We start from the raw sequence: 12,679 nt of genomic DNA, 5'->3' as shown, positions 1-12,679 counted from the left end.
ATTATAAATTTAGATTTTAAATTCCTTGGCCCTCAGGCGCTGGTAAACAATTTGCAAGTCATCGTCAGCGACCGTTACTCCTCAGAGCCCGATTCCGCTGATCATCTTGTGTTTCCTTTTCATTTCATCCTTTTATTCCTTTTTGGAATTTGCGTTATTTATTGGAGCCTTGTCTGTATGTGAAGTAAAGCAACACTAAAAGAAAAATTTTAATGTAGTCTCCGCCGGGAATCGAACCCGAGTCTACGAATTCAGAGACCGTCGCGCTAACCATTACACCACAGAAGCTTCGTCAATTAGTTGCATACGTGAGCCGTATTATCGACATGCACTGATGGACTATTGCACTATTGTTATTACCATTATTATCATTGGTATTTTCATAATTGCCATTACTTAAATTGTTATTATATTTTCATTACTATTGTATTTGTTTTCTTACCATTATCCTTATGATTATAATCATTATCTTTGTTTTTTATCATCATCATCAAAGTTATTATTATTACCATTATATTTCCTTTGATTTATATTTCTTTTGTATTGATACTATTTGATATATTGCGCTATTAATAATTTGATGATTTTTAAAGCGAGTATTCTTTTAACAATTTGTAAAATGTTAAAAAACTCGTAAAAAATAATTTCATAGCTCTTTACAAAATTTGTATATTGATTTATATTTGCCTTTGAAAACATACTGCGGTCGGGTAAAAACTATTACGCGAACTGAAAATTATAAGAAATTCATGATAAAAACAAGAATTCGTCTAACAGGAATTCGAATGAACAATAACTACGAAATTGTTGTTTCTCGTTGAAACGGAATGTTCACTGAAACTACTTTAGAGATGATCGTAGTATTAAATAATAATAATAGTAAAAATAATAATAATAATAAAAACGCTCCAGAGATGAAAGCTGATTTCCACTGATAAAAGGATATAGAACTACTGGCAACTTCATATCAAAGTTTGGGATTGCACAGATTCAGATTTGATAGTGGCTAATGATCTTTTACAGTCTGGTTGATTTTCGGTTTCGATTAATGCTTATATACTTTTTTTCTTTTTAAGTGAGAGTTTCTATTTTTGTTTTTTCTTAGATAACACGTAATGTAGTTTTTGTAGGAACACACATGCACTCACATAAACACAACCACACACACACACACACACATGTTGCATAAATACCTCTCCCAACCCTTTTCTCTTGCCCCTCGACACCGTGGCCGAGAGGGTAAGGGCGCCAGATTCGAAACCCGCGATCGCGAGTTCGAATCTGCAAAAGGGAGCCAAAAGTGCTCCCTCTGGTTGCAACCTCGCCCGGGGCTGAAAGACATGAAAAGCCCCGGGCACGAAAATTACAAGACGCCCGCCGGTTGCAATCAGTTTTTTCTCTCTTGTGTATTTTTATGTATGTGTTTGTATTTATGTGTGTTCGTGTGGGCTATGTACAACTCAAGCTGCTAATAAAAATAATCTTTTTTTTCATATTTCAGTAGGACGTCAAAAGATATATTTCTTTGTAAAATATACGTACATCCCAGTGTAACTGCATATGTGTACATAAATATGTCCCTGAAATCGTATCTCCATTCATGTATGTGTAAATATGTCTATAAATTTGTGTGTGATGTAAAATCGAACAGAAAAGGTAAAGGAAAAAAGTGAAGAAACAATAACAATATTGAAGAGGAACAAAACAAGAACTAGAAAAATGAAGTAAGGTGTGAAAAAGTGAAAGTAGAAAACGCGTCAGAAATGCGATAAAAATTCGGATAAAAATGAAGAGAAACGTCACAGTAATAATAATAATAATAAATAAATAAAATAAAGGAGAGTAGAAAATGCGAAAGAAAGTCAAATTCAGAAATAAAGAAATACAGAATGCGACAACAAAACAGAAAATAAAGCTAAGAAAAGTGAAAAAAAAGAAACGTGAAAATGAAGAAAGCGAACATGGAAAATGCGTCAAAATCGCGATATAAATGCGAATTAAGAAAGAAGTGCGAGAGAAAGTCCACAATAGTTTGCTATTAAAATAAAATAGGCGAAGAAAAGGGACAACAAAAGCATGCGTCTAAACTTGCGATATAAAATAGAAAAAAATGCGTTGTAGTAAAACATGATAAAGGAGAAATGGCGTTAAAAAATAATAAAGTTTAAAAAGAAGGAAGTAAGAGCATAATAGTAATAAAAACAAAAACGCCCCGGTTGCTATGCGTTTATTTATGTTCATGTAAATATTTTTATGTGTGTGCGTGTGGGCCATGTGCAGCTCATGAAAGGTCAGTCAAAAATCCACCATGTTTTCCTATTAAAAACAAGCCCTCATTCTGTGTTCGGATTTTACCTAAAGAACTTATTTTGGCGAGAAATATTTGCGAGGATTAATTGTCTGAAACAGCTGTCGCGTATAGAATATGGCTCATTACCTGAAGCACTCAGAGGCGCTTATCTCCGCGATAGAAAATCAAACAAAATGAAGAGAAACGACCCTATGATTAGTGATAAAAAGTGAAAGTAGATAATGCGTCAAAATACGATGAATTTGCGAGATTGAAAAATGAAATAATTACAAGAAACTGCTCTAACAAAACAGGAATTAAACACGTCTAAACTTGCGAAAAACGATGTTAACAAATAAGAAAGTTTAAAAAGAATGAAGAGAATGGTAATGAAATAAATATGCCGCCCCGGTGGCAGTCACATGCGTGTGCGTGTGGACACATGAAATCAATGAAAATTCCACTATTTTTCCATTTACAGTGTATGACATTGAAACAAGCTCCCATCCTACATTGTTTGGCTTTCGCTGAAATAGCTTATTTTGGAGAGAAATATTTGCGAGGAGAACTTGGCCTATAATTGAACGGCTCGTCAGCCACCTTTCCGATGCGAGAACTGCGATGACGGCAGCGACTTCGACTGAAGGGGGCGCTTCCGTGCGAGTGACTGAAAGGCCAGTTATTTTCCGTTTGGAAACCAAACTGGCAATTCAATTTGAAACTTGCTGTTGCGCTTTAACTTCACTACTCATTATTATCACTATTATCAGTACCGTATCAAACACACACACACACACACACACACACACACACACACACACACACACACACACACACACACACACACACACACACACACACACACACACACACACACACACACACACACACACACACACACACATACGACCTATAGGCCGTATGTGTGTGTGCGTGATAAAACGTGTGTGATAAAGCGTGCCAATGAATTCAGGTAAAAAATGACATGTTAACTATTGTTAAGATAGATAGAGATAGATAGAGATGGATAGATAGATAGTTAGACAGATAAAGAGAGAGAGAGAGAGAAGTTTGTCAGCAAAAATATATAAGCAGAACTTAAACATCCCTGTTACGTTCTTTCAATCAGTATTGACAAATAACTGGAAACAAGAAAAAAGTTTCCTTGGCAAAAGCCAGGAGGTAATTCCTAGTGAAAACGGTACATCATTCTGTAATAGATGAAGATGGCCATTTCAGGGCCATGCAAAGGCGATGCTTCTCACAACTCAGATCATCGCTAATCCTGTCATCTCAATTGCTGGCATTGATAGTCACATTTACCCCTATTCCCATTTTACAAGGGCTATTACTGATCTTTATTATCATTGTGTTTATTTGCCTCCTTTCTTCTGATCGCCCTTACCACTGTTATTACGATTATTGGAGTCATTGCCATTTTCTTTATCCTTCGCGTCTTTTTCCTTATCTTTCTCTTCCTCTCCATCTATCATCTCCGTTTCCGTCTTTCTCTCACTTATGCATTTCTCTTCTGAAAGTAAACCGGGCTGCGGCTGCAAGCACACATGATAGATAGGTCTATTTATTTATCTATCTATCTATTCATCTATATATCCATTTAATTATCTTTCTATATATCTGTTTATCTGTCTATTCATCTATCTATCTATTTATCAATCTCTATACATCTCTCTCTCTCTCTCTCTCTCTCTCTCTCTCTCTCTCTCTATCTCTATATATATATATATATATATATATATATATATATATATATATATATTTATATAAGTTTCTCTATCTATTTATCTGTTTGTTTTTTCTGTTTATCTGTATATTTGTTTTCCCATCTATCTATAGAACCATTGATCTATCTATATACCAGATAGATATATAAAGAGAAAGATAGATAAATGGAGGGAGAGATTTATATGCGGACAAAGATAAATAAATATGTAAGCAGAGGTAGATGGATAGAGAATGGAAGACATATGGAGAGAGAAAGAGTGCATGTATTTTGCCATTCATGTATTTATTTACTCTCTCTCTCTCTCTCACACACACACACACGCACATACAAGAAGGTCTGGTGTGGCATTGCTGAAGCAAACCGCAAAATTCATTCAAAGTTCTCTTGTATCTAAACGTAAGCCTCCGTGGTGTAGTGGAAAGCATGGTCGCCTCTTACGCGACAGGCTCGGGTTCGATCCCCGATGGAGGCAGTCAGAGGGTGTTTTTTTTCTTAGCTTGCAGTGTCATTATTATAAAAAGACTATCTCTTTCTCTCTGTCTCTCTCTCGTCTCCCCTTTTCTCTCTGTCTCCCTCTCTCTCTCTAACAGAAACGAAGGGATTTTCATGGAGTCGCAAAAAATCGGCGAGAAAGAAGTAAGAGGAAAGGGAAAAAAAAAAGATTCCGCCAGGACTGGCTTCCTTCCAGGATAAGAAAGATAAAAAGTATGATGAGAAACTGAGAAACTGAGAGAAGGATTAGAAAAAATCGTAAGAAAACGAAAGAATAAAAATTGAAATTGACGATGAGGGAAACGAAGAAATATAAAAACTGAGAGAATTATAACTACAGAAAACTAAGCATTTGGCCGAAAATCGCGCCAATTCCTCTCACGCACCCGCCCCCCTCACTGTCTCCCTCTCTCTTTCTCTCCTCCCTTCCTCTCTCGTTTTTTTTCTTTGTGTGTGTATGTGTGTGTCCCTAGATTTATACATACATACATACAAATATATATATATACTGTATATATACATATATGCATACATACATACATACACACACACACACACACACACACACACACACACACACACACACACACACACACACACACACACACACACATATATATATATATATATATATATATATATATATATATATATATATATATATATTATAATCATGAGAAACAGAGAGAGAGAAGGGGGGAGAGAGAGAAAGAGAGAGACAAACAGAGTGAGAGAGAAGAGAGGGAGGGAGAGAGAGTGAGAGAAAGGGAGAGGAGAGGGATACTGAGAGAGAGAAAGAGAGAGAGAGAGAGAGAGAGAGAGAGAGAGAGATAGAGGTCTTTTTTTATTAACGACACTGCAAATTCAGATGAAATAAATACTAAACTAATTCGCCAATACCTCCCTCGGGGATCGAAGGCGACCGTGCTTTCCACTACACCACGGAGGTTTACGTGTGTGTGCGTGTGTGTGATAGAGAGTATAAACATATATACACAACCTCTTTCTCTCTCCATATGTCTTTCTCTCTACCTCTGCTTACAGATATTGATCTCTCTGTCTCAATCTCCCTCCATTTATCTATCCTCTTCATCTATCTATCTAATACATAGAAAGATAGATTGTTAAATATATATAGAAAATACACAGATAGATAAACAGATAAACAAACATGTAGATAGATAGACAAACAGATAAATTTATATATATATATATATATATATATATATATATATATATATATATATATATATATATATATATATAAACTTAAATGAATAAATAGATTGATATACAAACAGCTAGATAATAGATAAATGAGTAGATATATAGATAAATAGATAGACAGAGAGAGATATCAGATAGATAAATAAATAGACCTATCTATCATGTGTCTTTGCAGCCGCAGCCCGGTTTCCTTTCAGAGGAAAAAGGCCAAAAAGTGAGAGAAAGACGGAAATGGAGATGACAGATAGGAAGAAAGAGAAAGATAAGGAAAAAGAAAGACGCCAAGGATAAAGACGAAAATGGCAATAACGCCAACAATCGTCACAACAGTGGTAAGGCGAGCAGAAGAAATGAGGCAATGAACACACTGATAATAAAGACCCGAAAGAGCCCTTGTGAAACGGGAAAAGGGTAAATCATATTTCTGTCTATTACGGAACTCGGGTAGACAGGTTGATGACAGAAAATTTATCTGTTTATATATCTATTTATTCACTAAAAATGTGCATGCCTTCATTCAATAAAAAATACGTCAAAACAAGCTCTCATTCTGGATAGTTTTGTTTTCGCTAAAATATCTCATTTTCTAGAGGACTATTCGTGAAACAGAAGTCGAGTAGAGAACGTGGTTTACGATTAGACGGCTCGTCAGCCACCTTTCCCGATGTAAGAACTGCGATAACGGCAGCGACTTTTGACTGATAAGGGACTTATCTGTGCTCATGGTCTGAATCAGCTGTTCCCAGCACTGGGGTCGCAATTTTGAAATATTTTCAGTATATACGTAGTCACATACTGATTAAGAGCTAATGACTAAAGTTGGCTTGATTATTACACAAGACTTTCAAATGCAGTCGAATTAAAAGGAAAAGAAAATCTTAATTCTCATGAAACTAAATGAAATATAATCGTAATTGTGGATTTTTGTTTATCGAACTGTTTTTATGTTTATTCAATGAAATGAATAGGATAATATGATAATTTACCACAAGCCTATAGATTGTAGAACATTTTGGGATCGAGGTCATGTCTGGAGGTGCATGATTGGGGTCTCTGAAAGAAAGAAAGAAAAAATGGGAGCAACGATCTAAATTAAGACGTGTTAATTATTTTTTCCGCGTTTGAGAATCACGATGGCAATCTTAGATAATATTTGATATCATTGTCATGCTTGTGCTTATCACCATCACCACCCATTATCATCACCATCATCGCATCATCGCCATATAACCATTATCGATATCGTATCATGATGCACACATACACACACACACACACGCACACCAATGTCTATCCACCCACCCACCCTCTTACGCACACAGATACACATAGACACACACGCACACATCAATACCTACCCCCCTGAACCCACTCTCTTTCACATTTAGACATACGCACAGACACACACGTACACACATAGACACAACCACATACACACACTCACACACAAACGAACACACACACACATGCTCACATAAACGAGCGGTTATGGAGTAGACACAGTGCACGCGAAGGTGATGCTTCTCACAACCCAGATCATCGCTGATACTGTCATCGCCATTGCTGGTGTTGATAGAGTCACATTCATTCTTATTCCCCTTCCACAAGTGCTATTACTGATCTTTATTATCTTTGTGTTTTTTTGACTCAATTCTTCGTCATTTTTTCTAATACTTCCATATTATTCTTTCAGTTTTTTCATCTTCTAATCATACCGTTTTGATTATCTTCGCCATATCTATTATCCTGGAAGGAAACGAGTCGTGATGGAATCTGCAGAGGAAACGATAAAAAATGATTTTCTCTTCTTCCTTCTTTCCCGCCGATGTTTTTCGTCTTCGCCTCCGTGAAAATCCCTTCGTTTCTGTCATTTCGATGCGTTTTTTTTCTTTCTTTCTTTCTTTTTTCGCCTTATTTGTTTTGTTAGCGTTTTCTGTATTCATTTCGCAATGTTAATCCCTCTGTCGCACTGTTTTCTTAATTAGCATTTATGTCGCAGTTTTAACATATTTTCTACTTTTGTATTTTCGTTTCCTTCTTTTCACTTGTATTCGCTTTATTTTCTGTTTTGTCAGCACGGTTTTCTGTATTTTTGTTTCGCTTTTTTTTCTTTCGCATAATTATTGGATTTCGACGATTTTTTTCCTTTATTTTTCTCTATTTATTGGGACGTTTCTCTTCGTAGTTCGAATTTATATTATTATTATTATTATTATTATTATATAATAATAATAATAATAATAATAATAATAATAATAATAATAATAATAATAATAATAACAATGATAATGATAATAATACTCGTAACAATGATAATAATTATGATAATGAGAAATTTATAATAATAATGATAGTAATAATGGTAATAATAGAAAGAGTAATAATAATGATGATAACTATAATATTGATAATAATCATAATGATGATAACTATAATATTGATAATAATCATAATGATGATAATCACAATCCTAATGATGATAATCACAATCATAATGATAGTAATAATGATAATGAGAGCAATAAAAATAACAACGATAATAATGATCCTCTGCGCTGCCCATCTCGGACCGCGAGAAGGGAAGTGTTGAAAAGTCTTCGTTAATAAAAGGAAATAAATAGATAAGAAAAAGAGAAAAGGGAAATCTCTCTTTAAATGCTTTTCTTCGCTCTTCCTCTCGCCTTTCTTCCTTCCTTAATCCCTCGTCTTCTGATTGTGTTGCCCTTTTCTCATTTCTTAATTACCTTCTTGTTTACCATTTTCTCTGTTCATTCTTTCTAATCTCTCAGTTTTTTAACCTTTTTGTTCATCATTTTTGTTTTGTTTTCTTTTCCTTTTTGTCTCTCTGACATTTTCCCCTTATCATCTATTTGGTATTTTTGTTAATTCCCCTTTCCCCGTTTCCCTATTTTCTCTCTGATTTCCTTCCTTGACCGATAATCTCTGAATTCTCGTTTCCTTTTCCTTTTCCTTTTCATATAGGCCTATGTTGTATATCTGTTTTTGTCTTGTTTTCTTCGTTATTTCTCTTTTAGTTCTCCTTCTCTCTGTCTATTAATACCTGGCTACAAACAGCTTCTCGTAATTTCTTTCCCCAATCAGCCGCGATCAAATAACATTCAAATTTCATAATAAAACAAAAAATACAGCCTCCCCGCATTTAAGAATCAAAGGCGTAAGAAACTATGATAAAGACGACAAAGTTGAATGCGCAAATGATGGAAAGGGAAAGAAAAGACAAAGAAGAAATGTGAAAGGCAAGTAACAAGGTTAGAGAAAATTCCTATATGAAAATAGTGAAAATAATGATAACGATAATAGTTATGATAAAAATGATGCCAATGATAATGATAATAATGATAATAGATAATGATTATACTGATAATGATCATCGTGATAATAATAACAATAATGATTTTTATCATGATAATGATAATGATGATAAAGATAATAATGAAGAAATTAATGATAATACTAATAGCAACGATAGCAGTAATGATAGTTATGATAATAATGAGAAAAATGATAGTAATAACAATGATAATAATAATAATAATAATAATAATAATGATGATACTCAGAAGGATTTAGGTTTATTTAAATTCATCTAATCAAAGAAGTCGACGTGGTGCAGTCGTTAACACAGTCGCCTTTAACATACCCGTACACACATACCCGCGCTACAAATGAACTCAAATACACATACACACCCGTATACAGACGCACTCACATACACAGACACACACACACGTACTGCAAATGAACTCACATACACATACACATCCGTATACAAACGCACTCACTCACGCACACACACACACACACACACACACACACACACACACACACACACACACACACACACACACACACACACACACACACACACACACACACACACACACATACACACACACAAACAAACAAACAAACAAACACATACACACGCACATACAGACGAACACGCCCACGCAAACACACATACACACGCAGACATAAACATAAATACACATGCACATGCACAAGCAAATGCATACACTCTCTTTCTGTCTGTCTCGGTCTTTCTCTCTCTCTCTCTCCCGCCGGCCCCCTCCCCTCTCTCTCTCTCTTTCCCTCTCCCTCTCCCTCTCTCTCTCTCTCTCTCTCTCTCTCCCTGTCTTTTTCAAAAATATGTAACACAAATACCACATCTAAACCTTTCCCATTGCCCCTCGGCCACGGTGGCCGAGCGGGTAAGGCGCCAGTTCGAATCCGCAACAGCGGGTCTCGGATACGCTGTTGCGGGTTCGAATCCACAAAAGGGAGCAAAAAAGAAATGCTCCCTCTGATTGCAACATTGCCCGGGGTTGAAAGCCATGAAAAACCCCGGGCTTAAAAATTGAAAAGCGCCGAGTTGCAATCAGTTTTTACTTAAAATGTAAGATTGAAAATGCATTTTTTTCATTATTATTAATCATTGCAATAGATTAACAATGACAAAAAAAAGTTTTCTTCCGACTGCACCGCAAAACATGCTTAGGAGTGGGAAAAAAAAATATATATATATATATATATATATATTCTTAATGAGAGATCAATTGGATTTCCCTTCAACGTTCCTTTTTCTCCCCCCCCCCCCTTTCATACCCATTCCATCATCAATGTGTGCATTCGATTAATGAACAAAAACGCCGGAGAGAGATTTTGCTTTCATCATTGTTCTATGATTATCACCCCTCGCGCTTCACTCTTCATCCCCCCCCCCTCCTTCTCCCGTTTCTCTTTTCCTTCTTCCTCTCTTTATATGTACTTGTTTACCTATTTTGGCTGTTTGTCCGTCTGTCTCTCTTTCTCTCTTCTTTCTCGCCATAATTTGAACAAATTTCTGTTTCCCTTTCCTGCCTTCTCTTTAAGATTACATTGTCCCTTTCAATTTTTTTTCTCGTTTTACTTGTTCCAAAATTAACTGACAGACAAGTCTGTGTTGGTGTGTGTGTGTGTATGTATGTATATGCATATATGTATGTGTGTGTGTGTGTGTGTGTCACATATATAAGAAATATACAGCTTATCTTTTGTTATGAATTTAATCGCCGCATTTAATCAGCATTCATTATACTACACAGTCGCTTCCTAACTTTCTCTATTTCCTATATGTCCGTACAAGAGAGAGAGGTCAAAGCAAAACAGCGTTAGAGACAGAGATGCAGAAACACCAAGAACGGACGTAAAGCGGCTAAAAACGCAGTTGCCAGTCACTCCTGTCTCCCTGTCTCCCTGTCTGCGTATGGTGAAGAGAATTTACGTTTTTTGGTTCCTTATGGCTGGTATGAATACACGTCAATCTGCATTCAGTCGCTTTTTTTTCTTTCTTTCTTTATTGCGATAATTGTATTGATATCATCTGTTTGTTTCCCTCTTTTTCTTGTTTTCTCTTTCGCATTTTCTCTCTCTCATGTTGTCTCTCTATCTAATTACCTCTATCTTTGTATCTATATCTATTTTTTTCAGTTACTCAAATAAAAAGGAAAGAAAAGAAAGAAAGAAAGAAAAGAAAAGAAAAAAATCTTGAGGAAGGCGGTCCATGTCGATTCCCGATGTTTTCATCAGCAGCCAATACACATTTTGAACACGAAACTTTGGAATAAGAAAGAGGGATAGATATAAAAGGTAAGAACTAACAATTAAATTAAAGACTACAGAAAGAAAAGATAAAAATGAAAATAAAGTGTAACTTAAAACATAGAAAACTACCATCGAAGGTTCTAAATACAGGGATTCCCCGGTTTCCTTTACCAATTTTCTTTAATAATACAAACAGGTTACTGTGTAGTAGCCAGCATGACTAAGCAAAACAAGACGAGAATTAATCGTCGAAAAGGAGCCACGGCGCTGTTTGTCGAACAAAGAAATGTAATATACAGAAAACTATCAGAATATATTGAAAATATACTTGATAACATGGATTTCATACACACACACAAACACACACACACACACACACACACACACACACACACACACACACACACACACACACACACACACACACACACACACACACACACACATACACACACGCATATATATATATATATATATATATATATATATATATATATATATATATATATATATATATATATATATATATATATATATATATATATATATATATATATATATATATATATATATATATATACATATATGTACATGTATACATATATGTATACATATAAATATGTATATATATGCATAGATAAGTGTGTATATATAAAGTGACAAGCCTTTCGTCCAAAGCGGTTGAAGTGCCATCGTCTCGGCACCATCGCCTTTGCCTTCGTGTCATCTCGAGCGAAAGCTTTTCTGGAAAATGACACGATTTCCCCGCTCACTTCCTCAGATTGCGTCATTTTAGAGTATGGTAATTGATGTCTTGGTAATTACGAATTAGCTATTCATTAAACAGAATTATAAAAAGATCCATACCTTCCATGATATCACAAAAAGGCCCGGCTCGCCAACATCAGTTAAAAAGAAAAAGAAAGAAAGAAAAAAAAAAACAGTAGCGGTGAGTGAAACATAAATGAGAGAGAGAGAGAGAGAGAGAGAGAGAGAGAGAGAGAGAGAGAGAGAGAGAGAGAGAGAGAGAGAGAGAGAGAGAGGACGAAGGAAAGATGACGAAAAGATCCAGCGTTAGATAACAAAGTAGATAGGCGCACATAAATACAGAGTAGGGGAAAAGAGACTGCAACCGAGGCGGCTTGTTTTTTTTTCCATTATTACTCTCTTACTTCATACTCTCTCTACTTTCTTATTTGTTAACGTCACTTTTCTTTTCTTTTTCCGTTTCACTACATCGCAATTTTTCTGTTTTATATCGCAAATTTCGACGTATGTTTTCTTTTCCTTTTTCGCCTTATTGTTTTATTAGCGAACTT

General features: G+C 35.4%; 1 non-coding gene across 1 annotated transcript; it reads left to right on the top strand.

Moving 5' to 3' along the window:
- The first annotated feature begins 4,437 nt into the window (after positions 1-4,437).
- Positions 4,438-4,509, top strand: TRNAK-CUU (transfer RNA lysine (anticodon CUU)). Its single transcript has one exon. It is a non-coding gene; the product is annotated as a tRNA-Lys (tRNA).
- Positions 4,510-12,679: the final 8,170 nt, after the last annotated feature.

Source organism: Penaeus vannamei, chromosome 11 (assembly GCF_042767895.1).
Source record: "Penaeus vannamei isolate JL-2024 chromosome 11, ASM4276789v1, whole genome shotgun sequence".
Taxonomy (NCBI): domain Eukaryota; kingdom Metazoa; phylum Arthropoda; class Malacostraca; order Decapoda; family Penaeidae; genus Penaeus; species Penaeus vannamei.
Note: the sequence above shows the minus strand (reverse complement) of the source record. Positions and strands in the feature narration are given on the sequence as shown.